The following is a 14,459-nucleotide window of genomic DNA, read 5'->3' on the forward strand; positions in this document are numbered from 1 at the left end:
CTGAATACAATAGAAAACTATTGGGTTGACTTAGAACGTCGACTACGTCCCACATCCCAGCATCGGTCGTCACTGCCTTCACTGGTTTCGGCTCTTGACGTAGAATGGGCTTCCCTTCCTCCAGACATTCGTACATATCGTTGAAACTGTTTCCAGCAGAATTCAAACGATCATAAAGGCAAAGGGTGAATACATGCCATATTATAAGGAGCATTCAAATGAAACCCAGTCACTAATGTAAAGTAACGATAACGATTTTATTAACTCATAAATGTACTTATACACATTACACATACTCAAAATTAGTCGCCAAACTGTTGGGACATTTATCCCACTGCGACACGATTTCGTCCTTGAAGAAGCTAGTAGGCTTCTGTCGGAACCAGGCCTGGACCCAGTCACGCACTTCGTCGTCCGTTGCGAATCGATGTCCGCGAGTAGCTTGTGTTAGAGGTCCAAACACATGGAAGTCACACGTTGTAAGGTCGGGCCTGTTCGGTGCATGTTCCAGCGTTTCCCACCCGAAACTGCTGCAACGTCGTCTTCCAGTGACTCGCGCCCCTCAAGGAATCGTTTGCGCCATTCACAACACTTGAACGACTCAGACTGTACTCACCGTACACAGCCTTAGATACATTTCACGGCTTCCAACTCCCTCCGCCGCCAAAACTCGAATCACTCCTCGTTGTTCCTGCTTACTCGCCTGCAAGTTCGGTAGTGGACGATAACCTGTGTGACCACCCCCCTCTTCGGCGTGGAACCACACTGGCGCTATGGAACATGAAACGGTGCGCACGCGTCAGTCTCTCTACCAATAGATGCCGCCACTATACCAGCAGTTACGTGGTGCCACCTTACGCGTAAGGCGAAGATAGACGCACTGACCACGTTTCATTTGAATGAACCCCATAATATCTAGTAATATATGTCCGAATACCTTTGACCAGGACACTTTCGAAATTTCATATGGTCTTCGTTCTTCATCTCTTTCAGACCATTTCTGGTTTCTTGCAGCCGTTTATCACTTTCTCCTGACACGTTAGAGATGTTCTTGCATCAGCTGTTTTCATTCGCCAATGCCTGATATCCGTAAAATATCACACTGCGTTTCTCTTGGTTACAATCGTATGCTTAATTTTTTTAGAATTGTCTTCCCCTACTTACCGTTGTGTTTTACGAGCCCCAACATCTCGCTCTGTTGTTTCGCCTCTTTGTTTTTCGTGCAATCTATTCCTCTGATTCGCTCAACTCCATGTATCTAGCTTCGTGGACAAATTACAAATTTATCATAGCAATGTGAAGTTGCAACTTTCCTTCAGAGGGAACAGATCTGTTGTTACATACATCTGTAGTCAACTGATTATCCTTTACCATCTTTATTGCTTTGCGATTATTAGGCACTACATCAAGGCCATTCGTTTATATTATCGCATCAAGATATTTAGGTTTATACTTCTAACTTTGTAGTAACCTGCATTCTCCTTCTTATAATTTTTAAAGCTAATAATCGATTTCTAAACCTCTTGTTTCGACAATATAATCAATACAGATTCAGCATTAGCGGCGAAAGTAAACTAGATCATCATGTGGCGATAAAAATAAAGAGCGTAGTACACAGCGTACATAACGCTGTAACATCCCCGTTTCGAAGTGAATGGGTGATGTACAAGCGAGTCTCAAAATTACACATTTACCATTCAGACACTGTTTTGCTGGCGCAGAAACAATATGGTACATTTGTCATTCATGATATCCGCTATGCTAATCGTTTATTACGCTCCATTTAACGTTTCCGACTATCGGTGACATGTGCAATCCTCATTTATGAGCCAAGATTTACAACTGCGATACAAAATATTTCATAGAAATAAGCGTAGATTTTGCTACCCTTATTACTCTTCGTAGGCAATCTATTTTTTTAAGTGTTCGGCATCACATGTTCGACCAAATGAATTTTTGTTAAATGGACTGCGGCCCCATACTTTGCTTAAGAAAATAGTATATTCGGAAGCATACGAAACTTTACAGTATAGCATGGCACCCTGTGCTAAAGCAGCGTCTGTAGACTGTAACAGTGGTAAAATAAACTATCCTGCCTAGAATCCAAAGCTGAATACAATAGAAAACTATTGGGTTGACTTAGAACGTCGACTACGTCCCACATCCCAGCATCGGTCGTCACTGCCTTCACTGGTTTCGGCTCTTGACGTAGAATGGGCTTCCCTTCCTCCAGACATTCGTACATATCGTTGAAACTGTTTCCAGCAGAATTCAAACGATCATAAAGGCAAAGGGTGAATACATGCCATATTATAAGGAGCATTCAAATGAAACCCAGTCACTAATGTAAAGTAACGATAACGATTTTATTAACTCATAAATGTACTTATACACATTACACATACTCAAAATTAGTCGCCAAACTGTTGGGACATTTATCCCACTGCGACACGATTTCGTCCTTGAAGAAGCTAGTAGGCTTCTGTCGGAACCAGGCCTGGACCCAGTCACGCACTTCGTCGTCCGTTGCGAATCGATGTCCGCGAGTAGCTTGTGTTAGAGGTCCAAACACATGGAAGTCACACGTTGTAAGGTCGGGCCTGTTCGGTGCATGTTCCAGCGTTTCCCACCCGAAACTGCTGCAACGTCGTCTTCCAGTGACTCGCGCCCCTCAAGGAATCGTTTGCGCCATTCACAACACTTGAACGACTCAGACTGTACTCACCGTACACAGCCTTAGATACATTTCACGGCTTCCAACTCCCTCCGCCGCCAAAACTCGAATCACTCCTCGTTGTTCCTGCTTACTCGCCTGCAAGTTCGGTAGTGGACGATAACCTGTGTGACCACCCCCCTCTTCGGCGTGGAACCACACTGGCGCTATGGAACATGAAACGGTGCGCACGCGTCAGTCTCTCTACCAATAGATGCCGCCACTATACCAGCAGTTACGTGGTGCCACCTTACGCGTAAGGCGAAGATAGACGCACTGACCACGTTTCATTTGAATGAACCCCATAATATCTAGTAATATATGTCCGAATACCTTTGACCAGGACACTTTCGAAATTTCATATGGTCTTCGTTCTTCATCTCTTTCAGACCATTTCTGGTTTCTTGCAGCCGTTTATCACTTTCTCCTGACACGTTAGAGATGTTCTTGCATCAGCTGTTTTCATTCGCCAATGCCTGATATCCGTAAAATATCACACTGCGTTTCTCTTGGTTACAATCGTATGCTTAATTTTTTTAGAATTGTCTTCCCCTACTTACCGTTGTGTCTTACGAGCCCCAACATCTCGCTCTGTTGTTTCGCCTCTTTGTTTTTCGTGCAATCTATTCCTCTGATTCGCTCAACTCCATGTATCTAGCTTCGTGGACAAATTACAAATTTATCATAGCAATGTGAAGTTGCAACTTTCCTTCAGAGGGAACAGATCTGTTGTTACATACATCTGTAGTCAACTGATTATCCTTTACCATCTTTATTGCTTTGCGATTATTAGGCACTACATCAAGGCCATTCGTTTATATTATCGCATCAAGATATTTAGGTTTATACTTCTAACTTTGTAGTAGCCTGCATTCTCCTTCTTATAATTTTTAAAGCTAATAATCGATTTCTAAACCTCTTGTTTCGACAATATAATCAATACAGATTCAGCATTAGCGGCGAAAGTAAACTAGATCATCATGTGGCGATAAAAATAAAGAGCGTAGTACACAGCGTACATAACGCTGTAACATCCCCGTTTCGAAGTGAATGGGTGATGTACAAGCGAGTCTCAAAATTACACATTTACCATTCAGACACTGTTTTGCTGGCGCAGAAACAATATGGTACATTTGTCATTCATGATATCCGCTATGCTAATCGTTTATTACGCTCCATTTAACGTTTCCGACTATCGGTGACATGTGCAATCCTCATTTATGAGCCAAGATTTACAACTGCGATACAAAATATTTCATAGAAATAAGCGTAGATTTTGCTACCCTTATTACTCTTCGTAGGCAATCTATTTTTTTAAGTGTTCGGCATCACATGTTCGACCAAATGAATTTTTGTTAAATGGACTGCGGCCCAGATACGAAGTGAGCTGAAGAAAATACACAGGAACCTTGCATACGCAACAGGGGCGTTTATTATTATTATATTATTATTATTATGAATTTGAACGTGGTCTTACTAGCAATGCAAACCTCGCACGTTCCAGAAATACATCTGAGTTTTTTCTGAATAAATCTTTCTGTATAGGGTGTATCATAATTAATGGCGAAAACGCATACAGTTGACAGTACACGGTACTAGAAGCAAAAAAGTCTCAGTAAACATAGGGTCGAAAATGCATACCTTAAGAGCTACGAGCAATTTTTTATCTTCGATACTGTGAAGCAAATCTCTTCTACTGAAAGCTCTTTGCTTTCCATATTTTGGGAAATGGTAATGTGGATCAAAACAAGAAAAAAATGTCCAGTAAACATGTGCTTTAAAATGCATACCTTAAGAGCTGTGAGGACGTGCTCATCTTCGCTACTTGGAAACACAGCTCTTCTAATGAACAATTGCTCATAACGAGTCGGGGCGTGGAATGTCAGAAGCTTGAACGCGGAAAGGAAACTAGAAAATCTGAAAAGGGAAATGCAAAGGCTCAATCTAGATATAGTAAGGGTCAGTGAAGTAAACTAGGAAGAAGACAAGTATTTATGGTCAGATGAATACAGGGTAATATCAGCAGTAGCAGAAAATGGTACAACAGGAGTAGGATTCGTTATGAATAGGAAGGTAGGGCAGAGAGTGTGTTTCTGTGAACAGTTCAGTGACAGGATCGTTCTTACCAGAATCGACAGCAAACCAACACCGACAACGATACTTTGTAGGTATACATGCCGAGTCGCAAGCTGAAGATGAGAAAGTATATGAGGATATTGAAAGGTTAATAGAGCATGTAAAGGGGGATGAAAATCTAATAGTCATGGGGGACTGGAATGGAGTTGTAGGGGAAGACGTAGTCGAAAAGGTTACAGGAGAATATGGGCTTGGGACAAGGAATGAGAGAGGAGAAAGACTGATTGAGTTCTGTAACAAGTTTCAGCCAGTAATAGCGAATACCCTGTTCAAGAATCACAAGAGGAGGAGGTATACTTGGAAAAGGCCGTGTGATACGGGAAGATTTCAGTTAGATTACATCATGGTCAGACAGAGATTCCGAATTCAAATACTAGATTGTAAGGCGTACCCAGGAGCAGATATAGACTCAGATCACAATATAGTGGTGATGAAGAGTAGGCTGAAGTTCAAGACATTAGTCAGGAAGAATCAATACACAAAGAAGTGGGATACGGATGTAATAAGGAATGAAGAGATACGCTTGAAGTTCTCTAAGGCTATAGATACAGCAATAGGGAACAGCTCAGTAGCAGTACAGTTGAAGAGGAATGGACATCTCTTTTTAAAGGGCCATCACAGAAGTTGTAACGGAAATCGTAGGTACAAAGCAGGTAACTGCGAAGAAACCGTAGGTAAGAGAAGAAATACTTCAGCTGATTGATGAAAGGAGGGAGTACAAAAATCTTCTAGGAAACTCAGGAATACGGAAATACAAGTCTCTGAGGAATGAAATAAATAGGAATTGCAGGAAAGATAAGACGAAATGGCTGCAGGAAAAATGTGAAGACACTGAAAAAGAAATGATTGTCGGAAGGACTCAGCATACAGGAAAGTCAAAAAACCTTCGGTGACATTAAAAGCAAGGGTGGTAACATTTAGAGTGCAACGGGAATTCCACTGTTAAATGCAGAAGAGAGAGCGGGTAGGTGGAAAGAATACATTGAAATCCTCTATGAGGGCGAAGATTTGTCTGACGTGACAGAAGAAGAAACAGGATTCGATTTAGAAGAGACAGGGGATCCAGTATTAGAATCAGAATTTAAAAGAGCTTTGGAGGACTTAAGGTCAAATAAGGCAGAAGGGGTAGATAACATTCCATCAGAATTTCTAAAATAATTGGGGGAAGTGGCAACATAACGACTATTCACGTTGGAGACATACCATCTGACTTTCGAAAAAGCATCATCCACCCAATCCCGAAGACGGCAAGAGCTGACAAGTGCGAGAAGTATCGCACAATCAACTCAACAGCTCATGCATCCAAGTTGCTTACAAGAATAATGTACAGAAGAATGGAAAAGTAAATTGAGAATGCGCTAGATGACGATCAGTTTGGCTTTAGGAAAAGTAAAGGCACGAGAGAGGCAGTTCTGACGTTGTGGTTAATAATGGAAGCAAGACTAAAGAAAAATCAAGAGACGTTCATAGAATTTGTCGACCTGGAAAAAGCGTTCGACAATGCAAAACGGTGTAAGATGTTCGAAATTCTGAAAAAAGGAACGGTGAGCTATAGAGAGAGACGGGTCATATACAATATATACAACAGCCAAGAGGGAATAATAAGTGTGGACGACCAAGAACGAATTGCTCGTATTAAAAAGGGAGTAAGACAAAGATGTAGTCTTTCGCCCCTACTGTCCAATCTGTACATCGAGGAAGCAATGATGGAAATAAAAGAAAAGTTCAGGAGCGGAATTAAAATTCATGGTGAAAGGATATCAATGATACGATTCGTTGATGACATTGCTATCCTGAGTGAAAGTGAAGAAGAATTACATGATCTGCTGAACGGAATGAACAGTCTAATGATAACAGAGTATAGATTGAGAGTAAATAGAAGAAAGACGAAGGTAATGAGAATTATTAGAAATGAGAACGGCGAGAAATTTAACATCGGGATTGATGGTCACGAAGTAGATGAAGTTAAGGAATTCTGCTCCCTAGGCAGTAAAATAACCAATGGCAGACAGAGCAATGAGGACATCAAAAGAAGACTAGCTATAGCAAAAAAGACATTCCTGGCCAAGAGAAGTCTACTAATATCAAATATCGGCCTTAATTTGAGGAAGAAATTTTTAAGAATGTACGTCTGGAATACAGCATTGGATGGTAGTGAAACATGGACTGTGGAAAAACCCGAACAGAAGAGAATCGAAGCATTTGAGATATGGTGCTAAAGACGAATGTTGAAAAGTAGGTGGACTGATAAGGTAAGGAATGGGGAGGTTGTGCGTGGAAGCGGAGAGGAAAGGAATATGTGGAAAACACTGATAAGGAGAAGGAACAGGATGATAGGAAATCTGTTAAGACATGAGGGAATGACTTCCATGGTACTAGAAGGAGCTGTAGAGGGCAGAATCTGTAGAGGAAGAAAGAGATTGGAATATATCCAGCAAAGAATTGAGGACGTAGGCTGCAAGTGCTACTCTGAGATGTTAGCACAGAAGAGGCATTCGTGGCTGGTCTCATCAAACCAGTCGGAAGACTGATGACCAAAAAAAATCGTATACCTCGAACCACTGTAGCACGAGTCTGTCCTTGTGAGACGGATACTTATGGGCTGGAAGATCACATCGGTGCAGGGAAAAACATCAAGGACGAAGGGATGCTGGTGGCTCGCAGTACTGTTGTAGTCCACAGTTATCATGGAGCCTTGGACTACTACAATAAATCCCATGGAACCCAAGGTGAATGTCCTCCATAGCATAATGCTGTCCTTAGCGGCCTGCGTCAGTGGCGCGGCGCACGTTTCGAGGAGCAGTTCGCCTGGATGACCGCATTCTCGGAAAGGACCATCCATATGGTGTAAAACGAAACACATATTATCCGGCCAGGAGACACGTTTCCATTGATCCATGGTTCCAGGCTCGCTTACCCCATGCCCACTGCAATAGTAATTAACGATGTCGTTGGGTCAACATGGGGACACATAGATAACGTCCGCTACGAAGCTATATGTTAAAAATTAAGTGGTGTGCTCCGAAACACCTGCACAAGCGTTGTACTCTGCCACAAGATTTGCCATTAGATCTCCCCCAAATTGCTACATATTGTGTTTTACGGAACGGTCAGCCCTTTGGCGTCCACATTTTTTGATATCGTGTGGACATCCAACATCTTGTCACCTAATTCTTATTTCACCGTCCTTCAACTACTTTCCATAGATGCTCATGTCAGTAGTACGCGAGCAGCCCAAAGCATTCACCGTTTCCGATATACTATTTACGGGTGCCAAGGAGTAGCAATTTGCCCTTTTTCTAAGTCACTTACGTTAGTGAATTTCCCCATTTCCGGCCTGTATCACCGCTAAAATGATCCCCTATTCGCCTTCGCTCTACTTCTGTACTTTTATTGCCTTGTCACTTGCCCACAACACCACCAGGCATCATTGAGTCTCGAGGTGATGTGTGGTCGTGTCCGCACCTCGTGGTCGTGCAGTAGCGTTCTCGCTTCCCACGCCCGGGGTCCCGGGTTCGATTCCCGGCGGGGTCGGGGATTTTCTCTGCCTCGTGATGACTGGGTGTTGTGTGCTGTCCTTAGGTTAGTTAAGTTTAAGTAGTTCTAAGTTCTAGGGGACTGATGACCATAGATGTTAAGTCCCATAGTGCTCAGAGACATTTGAACCATTTTTTTGTGTGGTCGTAATGCTTTGGCTCATCGGTGTAAATTCGTACGGAATATGTAATCAGCATGTGCGACTGGTCTGAGAACTTATTGACAGGCGACAACAAGTTACACTGCACTGTAGAGTTGCGCACTACCAAAACAACGTTCCTGTAGTTTTAGTGTAGCACACTACTGGCCATTAAAATTGCTACACCACGAAGATGACGTGCCACAGAAGCGAAATTTAACCTACAGGAAGAAGATGCTGTGATATGCAAATGATTTGCTTTTCAGAGCATTCACACAAGGCTGGAGCCGGTGGCAACACCTACAACGTGCTGACAGAAGGGAAGTTTCCAACCGATTTCTCATACACAAACAGCAGTTGATCGGCGTTGCCTGGTGAAACGTTGTTGTGATGACTCGTGTAAGGAGGAGAAATGCGTACCATCGGGGTTTCCGACTTTGATAAATGTCGGATTGTAGCCTATCGCGATTGAGGTTTATCGTATCGCGACATTGCTGCTCGCGTTGGTCGAGATCCAATGATTGTTAGCAGAATATGGAATCGGTGCGTTCAGGAGGCTAATACGGAACGCCGAGCTGGATCCCAACGGCCTCGTATCACTAGCAGTCGAGATGACAGGCATCTTATCCGCACGGCTGTAACGGATCGTGCAGCCACGTCTCGATCCCTGAGTCAACAGATGGGGATGTTTGCAAGACAACAACCATCTGCACGAACAGTTCGACGATGTATGCAGCAGCATGGACTATCAACTCGGAGACCATGGCTGCGGCTACCCTTGACGCTGCATCACAGAGAGGAGCGCCTGCGATGGTGTACTCAATGACGAACCTGGATGGACGAATGGCAAAACGACATTTTTCGGATGAATCAAGGTTCTGTTTACAGCATCACTATGGTCGCATCCGTGTTTGGCGACATCGCGGTGAACGCACATTGGAAGCGTGCATTCGTCATCGACATACTGGCGTACCACCCGGAGTGATGGTATGGGGTGCCATTGGTTACACGTCTCGGTCACCTCTCGTTCGCATTGACGGCACTTTGAACAGAGGACGTTACATTTCAGATGTGTTACGACCCGTGGATCTATCCTTCATTCGATCCCTGCGAAACCCTACATTTCAGCAGGATAATGCACGACCGCATGTTGTAGGTCCTGTACGGGTCTTTCTGGATACAGAAAATGTTCGACTGCTACCCTGGCCAGCACATTCTCCAGATTTCTCATCAACTGAAAACGTTTGGTCAATGGTAGCCGAGCAACTGCCTCGTCACAATACGCCAGTCACTACTCTTGATGAACTGTGGTATTGTGTTGAAGCTGCATGGGTAGCTGTACCTGTACACGCCATCCAAGCTCTGTTTTCCTCAATGCCCAGGCTTATTGAGGCCGTTATTACGGCCAGAGGTGGTTGTTCTGGGTACTGATTTCCCAGGATCTATGCACCCAAATTACGTGAAAATGTAATCACATGTCAGTTCTAGTATAATATATTTGTCCAATGAATACCCGTTTATCATCTGCATTTCTGCTTGGTGTAGCAATTTTAATGGCCAGTAGTGTATATAAATGACGCTGTACTTGGTATACTACCCGTAGTGTTGGTAACATTGGCAAGGAAAGACACCTAAATGAATGTGTGTGAGACGAGATGCGAGTCGATGACTTCTCTTTGTTTTCTGTTCGTTTTGCGCAAAATTCGCACATCATTAGTCCACTGTGTATTTTATATCCTTACAAAATACAGATTTAATTTTATGAGTAATATAAATTAGTCATCGCGTAACTTCTGAGCTTTTGAGTAACCAAAGGAATTGTTTTTTATGCAAGTGCTGTTTACATGAATGCGAAACGGAAGGATGTAAATATAAATTTTTGCAATTCGGATCGCTGCGAAACGAACGATGCCATTATGGCCTTATCACTTTACGACAAGGTGTAAAAAAGACGTGAGGATGGTCATCACGAACTGAAACCGGTCATCGTCAAAAGAACTGATATTGTGATCAAAGACTGGAATAAAAAACATTTGAACACGCAGGGAGTCGTGGTTTTGGAAAGTATCGACAGTTATGTGGAGCCCTGCTGACCCCCTCACCCAGGCCAGCTAAGATAGGTGTCTCCGTTGAGAAACCATGCCCCATACATTCCGATCAAGGTGGTGCCACAGGTTCTCAAATTACTTTAAATCTGTAGAGTTTAGTGATCAGGGGAGTACGGTAAATTCATCCTGGTGCTCTGCAAACCGCGCTGTGTGACACGTTGCATTATCCTAATGGTAGATGGCATTATGCTGAGGAGAAACAAACTGCATGTAGGGATGTAACATGGTCCCCAAGGAAAACTTGCGTTAATCCATTGTGCCTCCGAGACTGACGAGATCACCCAGACAAAGCCATGGAAACATTCCCCAGAGCTAACGCTCCGTCCTCCAAACCTGAAGCCTTCCGACGATTACTGCGCTTGTCAACTTACTTCTTATTGTTCAACTTTCAGTATTTTGTTTATCTTTTACAAATTACATCCAGCTTTATTGACATGTATTGAAAATCAAAATTGTATTTTATTCGCAGTGACGTAATAGGTTGCTATAGGTGAACTAATCCTACAAAGCCTGATGTGGGAGCACTATTCATCTCAATTTTGATACTTTTCTAGTAAATCCTTTTAAAACAATTGTAGCACGAGGTCAAAATACCTCGACTATGATAAACAGTTGACCTCAACAGATGGAGTTTTAATTACTAATATTTAACAAATCAATGGTAAACATTCTCTGATGACTCTCGTAATACTTTGTCTAGAAAAATCAGTTTCAGTTTCGTAATTCTGTGACCAAACGGAACCGTTTGATAAACATCACAATAACATTATGTTTGATTTTTATTTTATCATATGTCAAGTAATTTTGGTTGTTGTATCTGCCTAGCCCTTCCACATTCCCTTCAACCCACTTCAATCAATATACATGCTGAAACTTCCTGGCAGATTAAAACTGTGTGCCCGACCGAGACTCGAACTCGGGACCTTCGCCTTTCGCGGGCAAGTGCTCTACCAACTGAGCTACCGAAGCACGACTCACGACCGGTACTCACAGCTTTACTTCTGCCAGTACCTCGTCTCCATATACATGCTGTTTATAAATGAATATCGGGGTTTTAACACTATAATTTTTATTACATTAAACTTACAGTTATAAATGATATGTCAAATGAAAGAGCAACTCAAACAGTTTTACCAAGAACCTTATAAATGTTCACTGGCATAGCGAAGTACGCCATTGGTTGAACTTCACTGCACCCATGCGCTGGATAGGCCGGAAAGGGCCCAATGACAATGCTTGCTTTGCATGGCGTCTCCGTTCACCCGACCTAACGCCATGCGATTTTTCCTTTGGAGCTTCGTCAAGGACCGTGTGTACGTGCCTCCGCTACCAGCAGACCTCCCTGGAAGAAACCGGATTGAAGCAGCTGTTGCTACAATCACTGAAGAGACACTTATCAACGTTTCGGAAGAACTCGGCTATAGACTTGATGTGTGCCGTGTGACAAATTGTGCTCACATTGAACATTTGTAAGGCTCTTCGTAAAACTGTTTGATTTGCTCTTTCATTTGACATATCATTTATAACTGTAAGTTTAATATAATAAATATTATAAAGCGTTAAAACCCCGATGTTCATTTATAAACACCCTGTATTAGAAACGCGAGTTGCATACGAACAGACCCAGCAATTTGTGAGGCACACCGAATGTCATTTAGAAGCACTGAGGTATCCATATAACTAGCCGTCAGCATAACCTTAAAATTATATGAGACTTAATTTGTTTCATAAAGCACGTCGTAATTCTGAAATAGGGCTCGTTTGATGCCATGGGAATGACGTCACCATCATCATGATCATCATCATCAGCCAATTCAATCATTAAATGATGTGGTCTCTTCGAGTCGTGGATTCAGGCAGGGTTTCAGCAGTCTTCTCCAAGTGGGACAGTCTTGGGCAGTTCTCTGCCAGGTGTTACCAGCGATCTTCTTGATGTCTTTGTCCCATCTGTCTGGCGGTCTTCCTCTAGGCCTCCGGTGCTCTCTCGGACTCCACTCCAGTACTAGCTTCGGCCATCTGTTGTCTTTTCTTCTTGCGACGTGGTCAACCCACTGCCATTTCAAGGAACCTACTGTCTCTAAGATGTCATTAACCTTCGTCACAGACCGGATGTCATCTGCCCTTTTCCTGTCCTTTCTTGTACAGCCCAGCATTGATCTCTCCATGGCTCTCTGTGCTGTCCTAAGTTTCCCTTTAGTAAATGAGTTCAGTGTCCATGTCTCGCAGCCATACGTCATCACAGAAAGAATGCATTGATCAAATACTGCTTTCTTCAAATTTACTGACATTTTTGATCTGAATACTTTTGAATTCTTCCCAAATGCTTGCCAGCCAAGCTTGATGCGTCGATAGATTTCTGGCCTTATGTCTCCCTTCATATTTATAATCTGGCCAAGGTAGACATATTCACTGACCTCTTCTAGTAGACTGTCCTTGACTTTCACATCTCCAGCTGGGACCCATTTGTTGGACATTACTTTTGTTTTGGAAAGGTTGATGTTCAAGCCAACCAGCTGACATTCCGATGCAAGATCTGTAACTAAGTTTTGGAGCTCTGCGAAGTCTTTGGCCAGTAAGGCAATATCATCAGCAAATCTCAAGTTGGTAAGCCTTCTTCCATTAACTCTAATTCCCTTACCTTCCCAGCTCAGCTTTGACATAGCCATTTCCAATACAGCAGAGAACAGTTTTGGGGAGATGGGATCGCCTTGCTTGACACTCCTCATGATGACGTCACAAACCACCACAATAAGAAAGCAGCCTCAACCGAAGGTGCGCAGTTTTGGTCAGAGTCTTGACATGATACTGGCGGGTTTATCAAGCGGAAGCTTTGACCATCATGTGTGTACTTTTCAAAATGTCGCCCTGTTTGTTTTTGTGCACTGTGAATGTACCAACACTGATTCAGCATTAATAGCAACAAAAAACTGGACCAGTACAATTGCAACCCTGGACAACAACCACAAGATAAGTTTATCCGCCAGAGTTGTGGATTTGGGATTCTTCATTCTTATGGCGGCCCGTATGAATGTCACTTTCAAGTTAAGGGTTACTCAGCCCTCTGTATTGTAATATACATGGTTCCCTCTTGGCAAGCTGGCCACAAGGTCGTCGAGACGTTGGTACACAAGTCTGTCTCGCTCTTTGACGGCAGCCCTCCTGAGATTGTCCGGTTTTGCGAGTATCAGCTGGTCCCAAGCGTGATAAGTCTGGTTCATTTTGGCAGATGCAGCAGGCCATTCCATTCGGTTGTTCCTGCTTCTTGGAGCAAGATATTCACGAGGTGGGCGAGGTGTGCTCGTGCACTATCGCCCTGGAAACAGAATTCATCGCTGTAAAGGCTGGCCAACAGGTTGGAGGACCCTGCCGCGATATAGCACAGCCCTCAAACTAGCCTCGATAGCGAAACGAGAGTCCGACATACGTGCAGGATGTCGACTCAGACAGTGACTGAGCAACATCCCCGTGGGACTGCCCGCCCGGAACGTATATTGGTACCTGGCCGCCTCCACACTCTTTTACGGCTATCATTAGGCGTCAGACAAATCCTGCATTCGTCAGTGAAGAGAATCATAAGTCACTGACTCAGGTTCCATTCTACCATCTTCTCACACTTCGATGCTGGCGATCTAAAGTAATGAAGATAATTATAAGTCACTGCCTCAGGTTCCATTCCACCTTTTCCTCACACCCCGATGCTGTGAATCTGGAGTATCCGATGATTAACACTCATTCACAACTAAATACCTGGAACTAAGAGCTTATATATCTTACAGACGTCTACATAGTAATACAACCTTTTTTTCATATCTAACGTCCATGACGA

The 14,459-nt window shown here is 43.2% G+C and overlaps 1 protein-coding gene across 1 annotated transcript in view; it reads left to right on the plus strand.

Annotated features, from left to right (window-relative positions):
• LOC124581857 overlaps positions 1-14,459 on the plus strand; it is a 379,210-nt gene that overhangs the window by 304,804 nt on the left and 59,947 nt on the right. The window lies entirely within an intron of this gene.

Source organism: Schistocerca americana, chromosome 1, assembly GCF_021461395.2.
Source record: "Schistocerca americana isolate TAMUIC-IGC-003095 chromosome 1, iqSchAmer2.1, whole genome shotgun sequence".
In the NCBI taxonomy this organism is placed as follows: domain Eukaryota; kingdom Metazoa; phylum Arthropoda; class Insecta; order Orthoptera; family Acrididae; genus Schistocerca; species Schistocerca americana.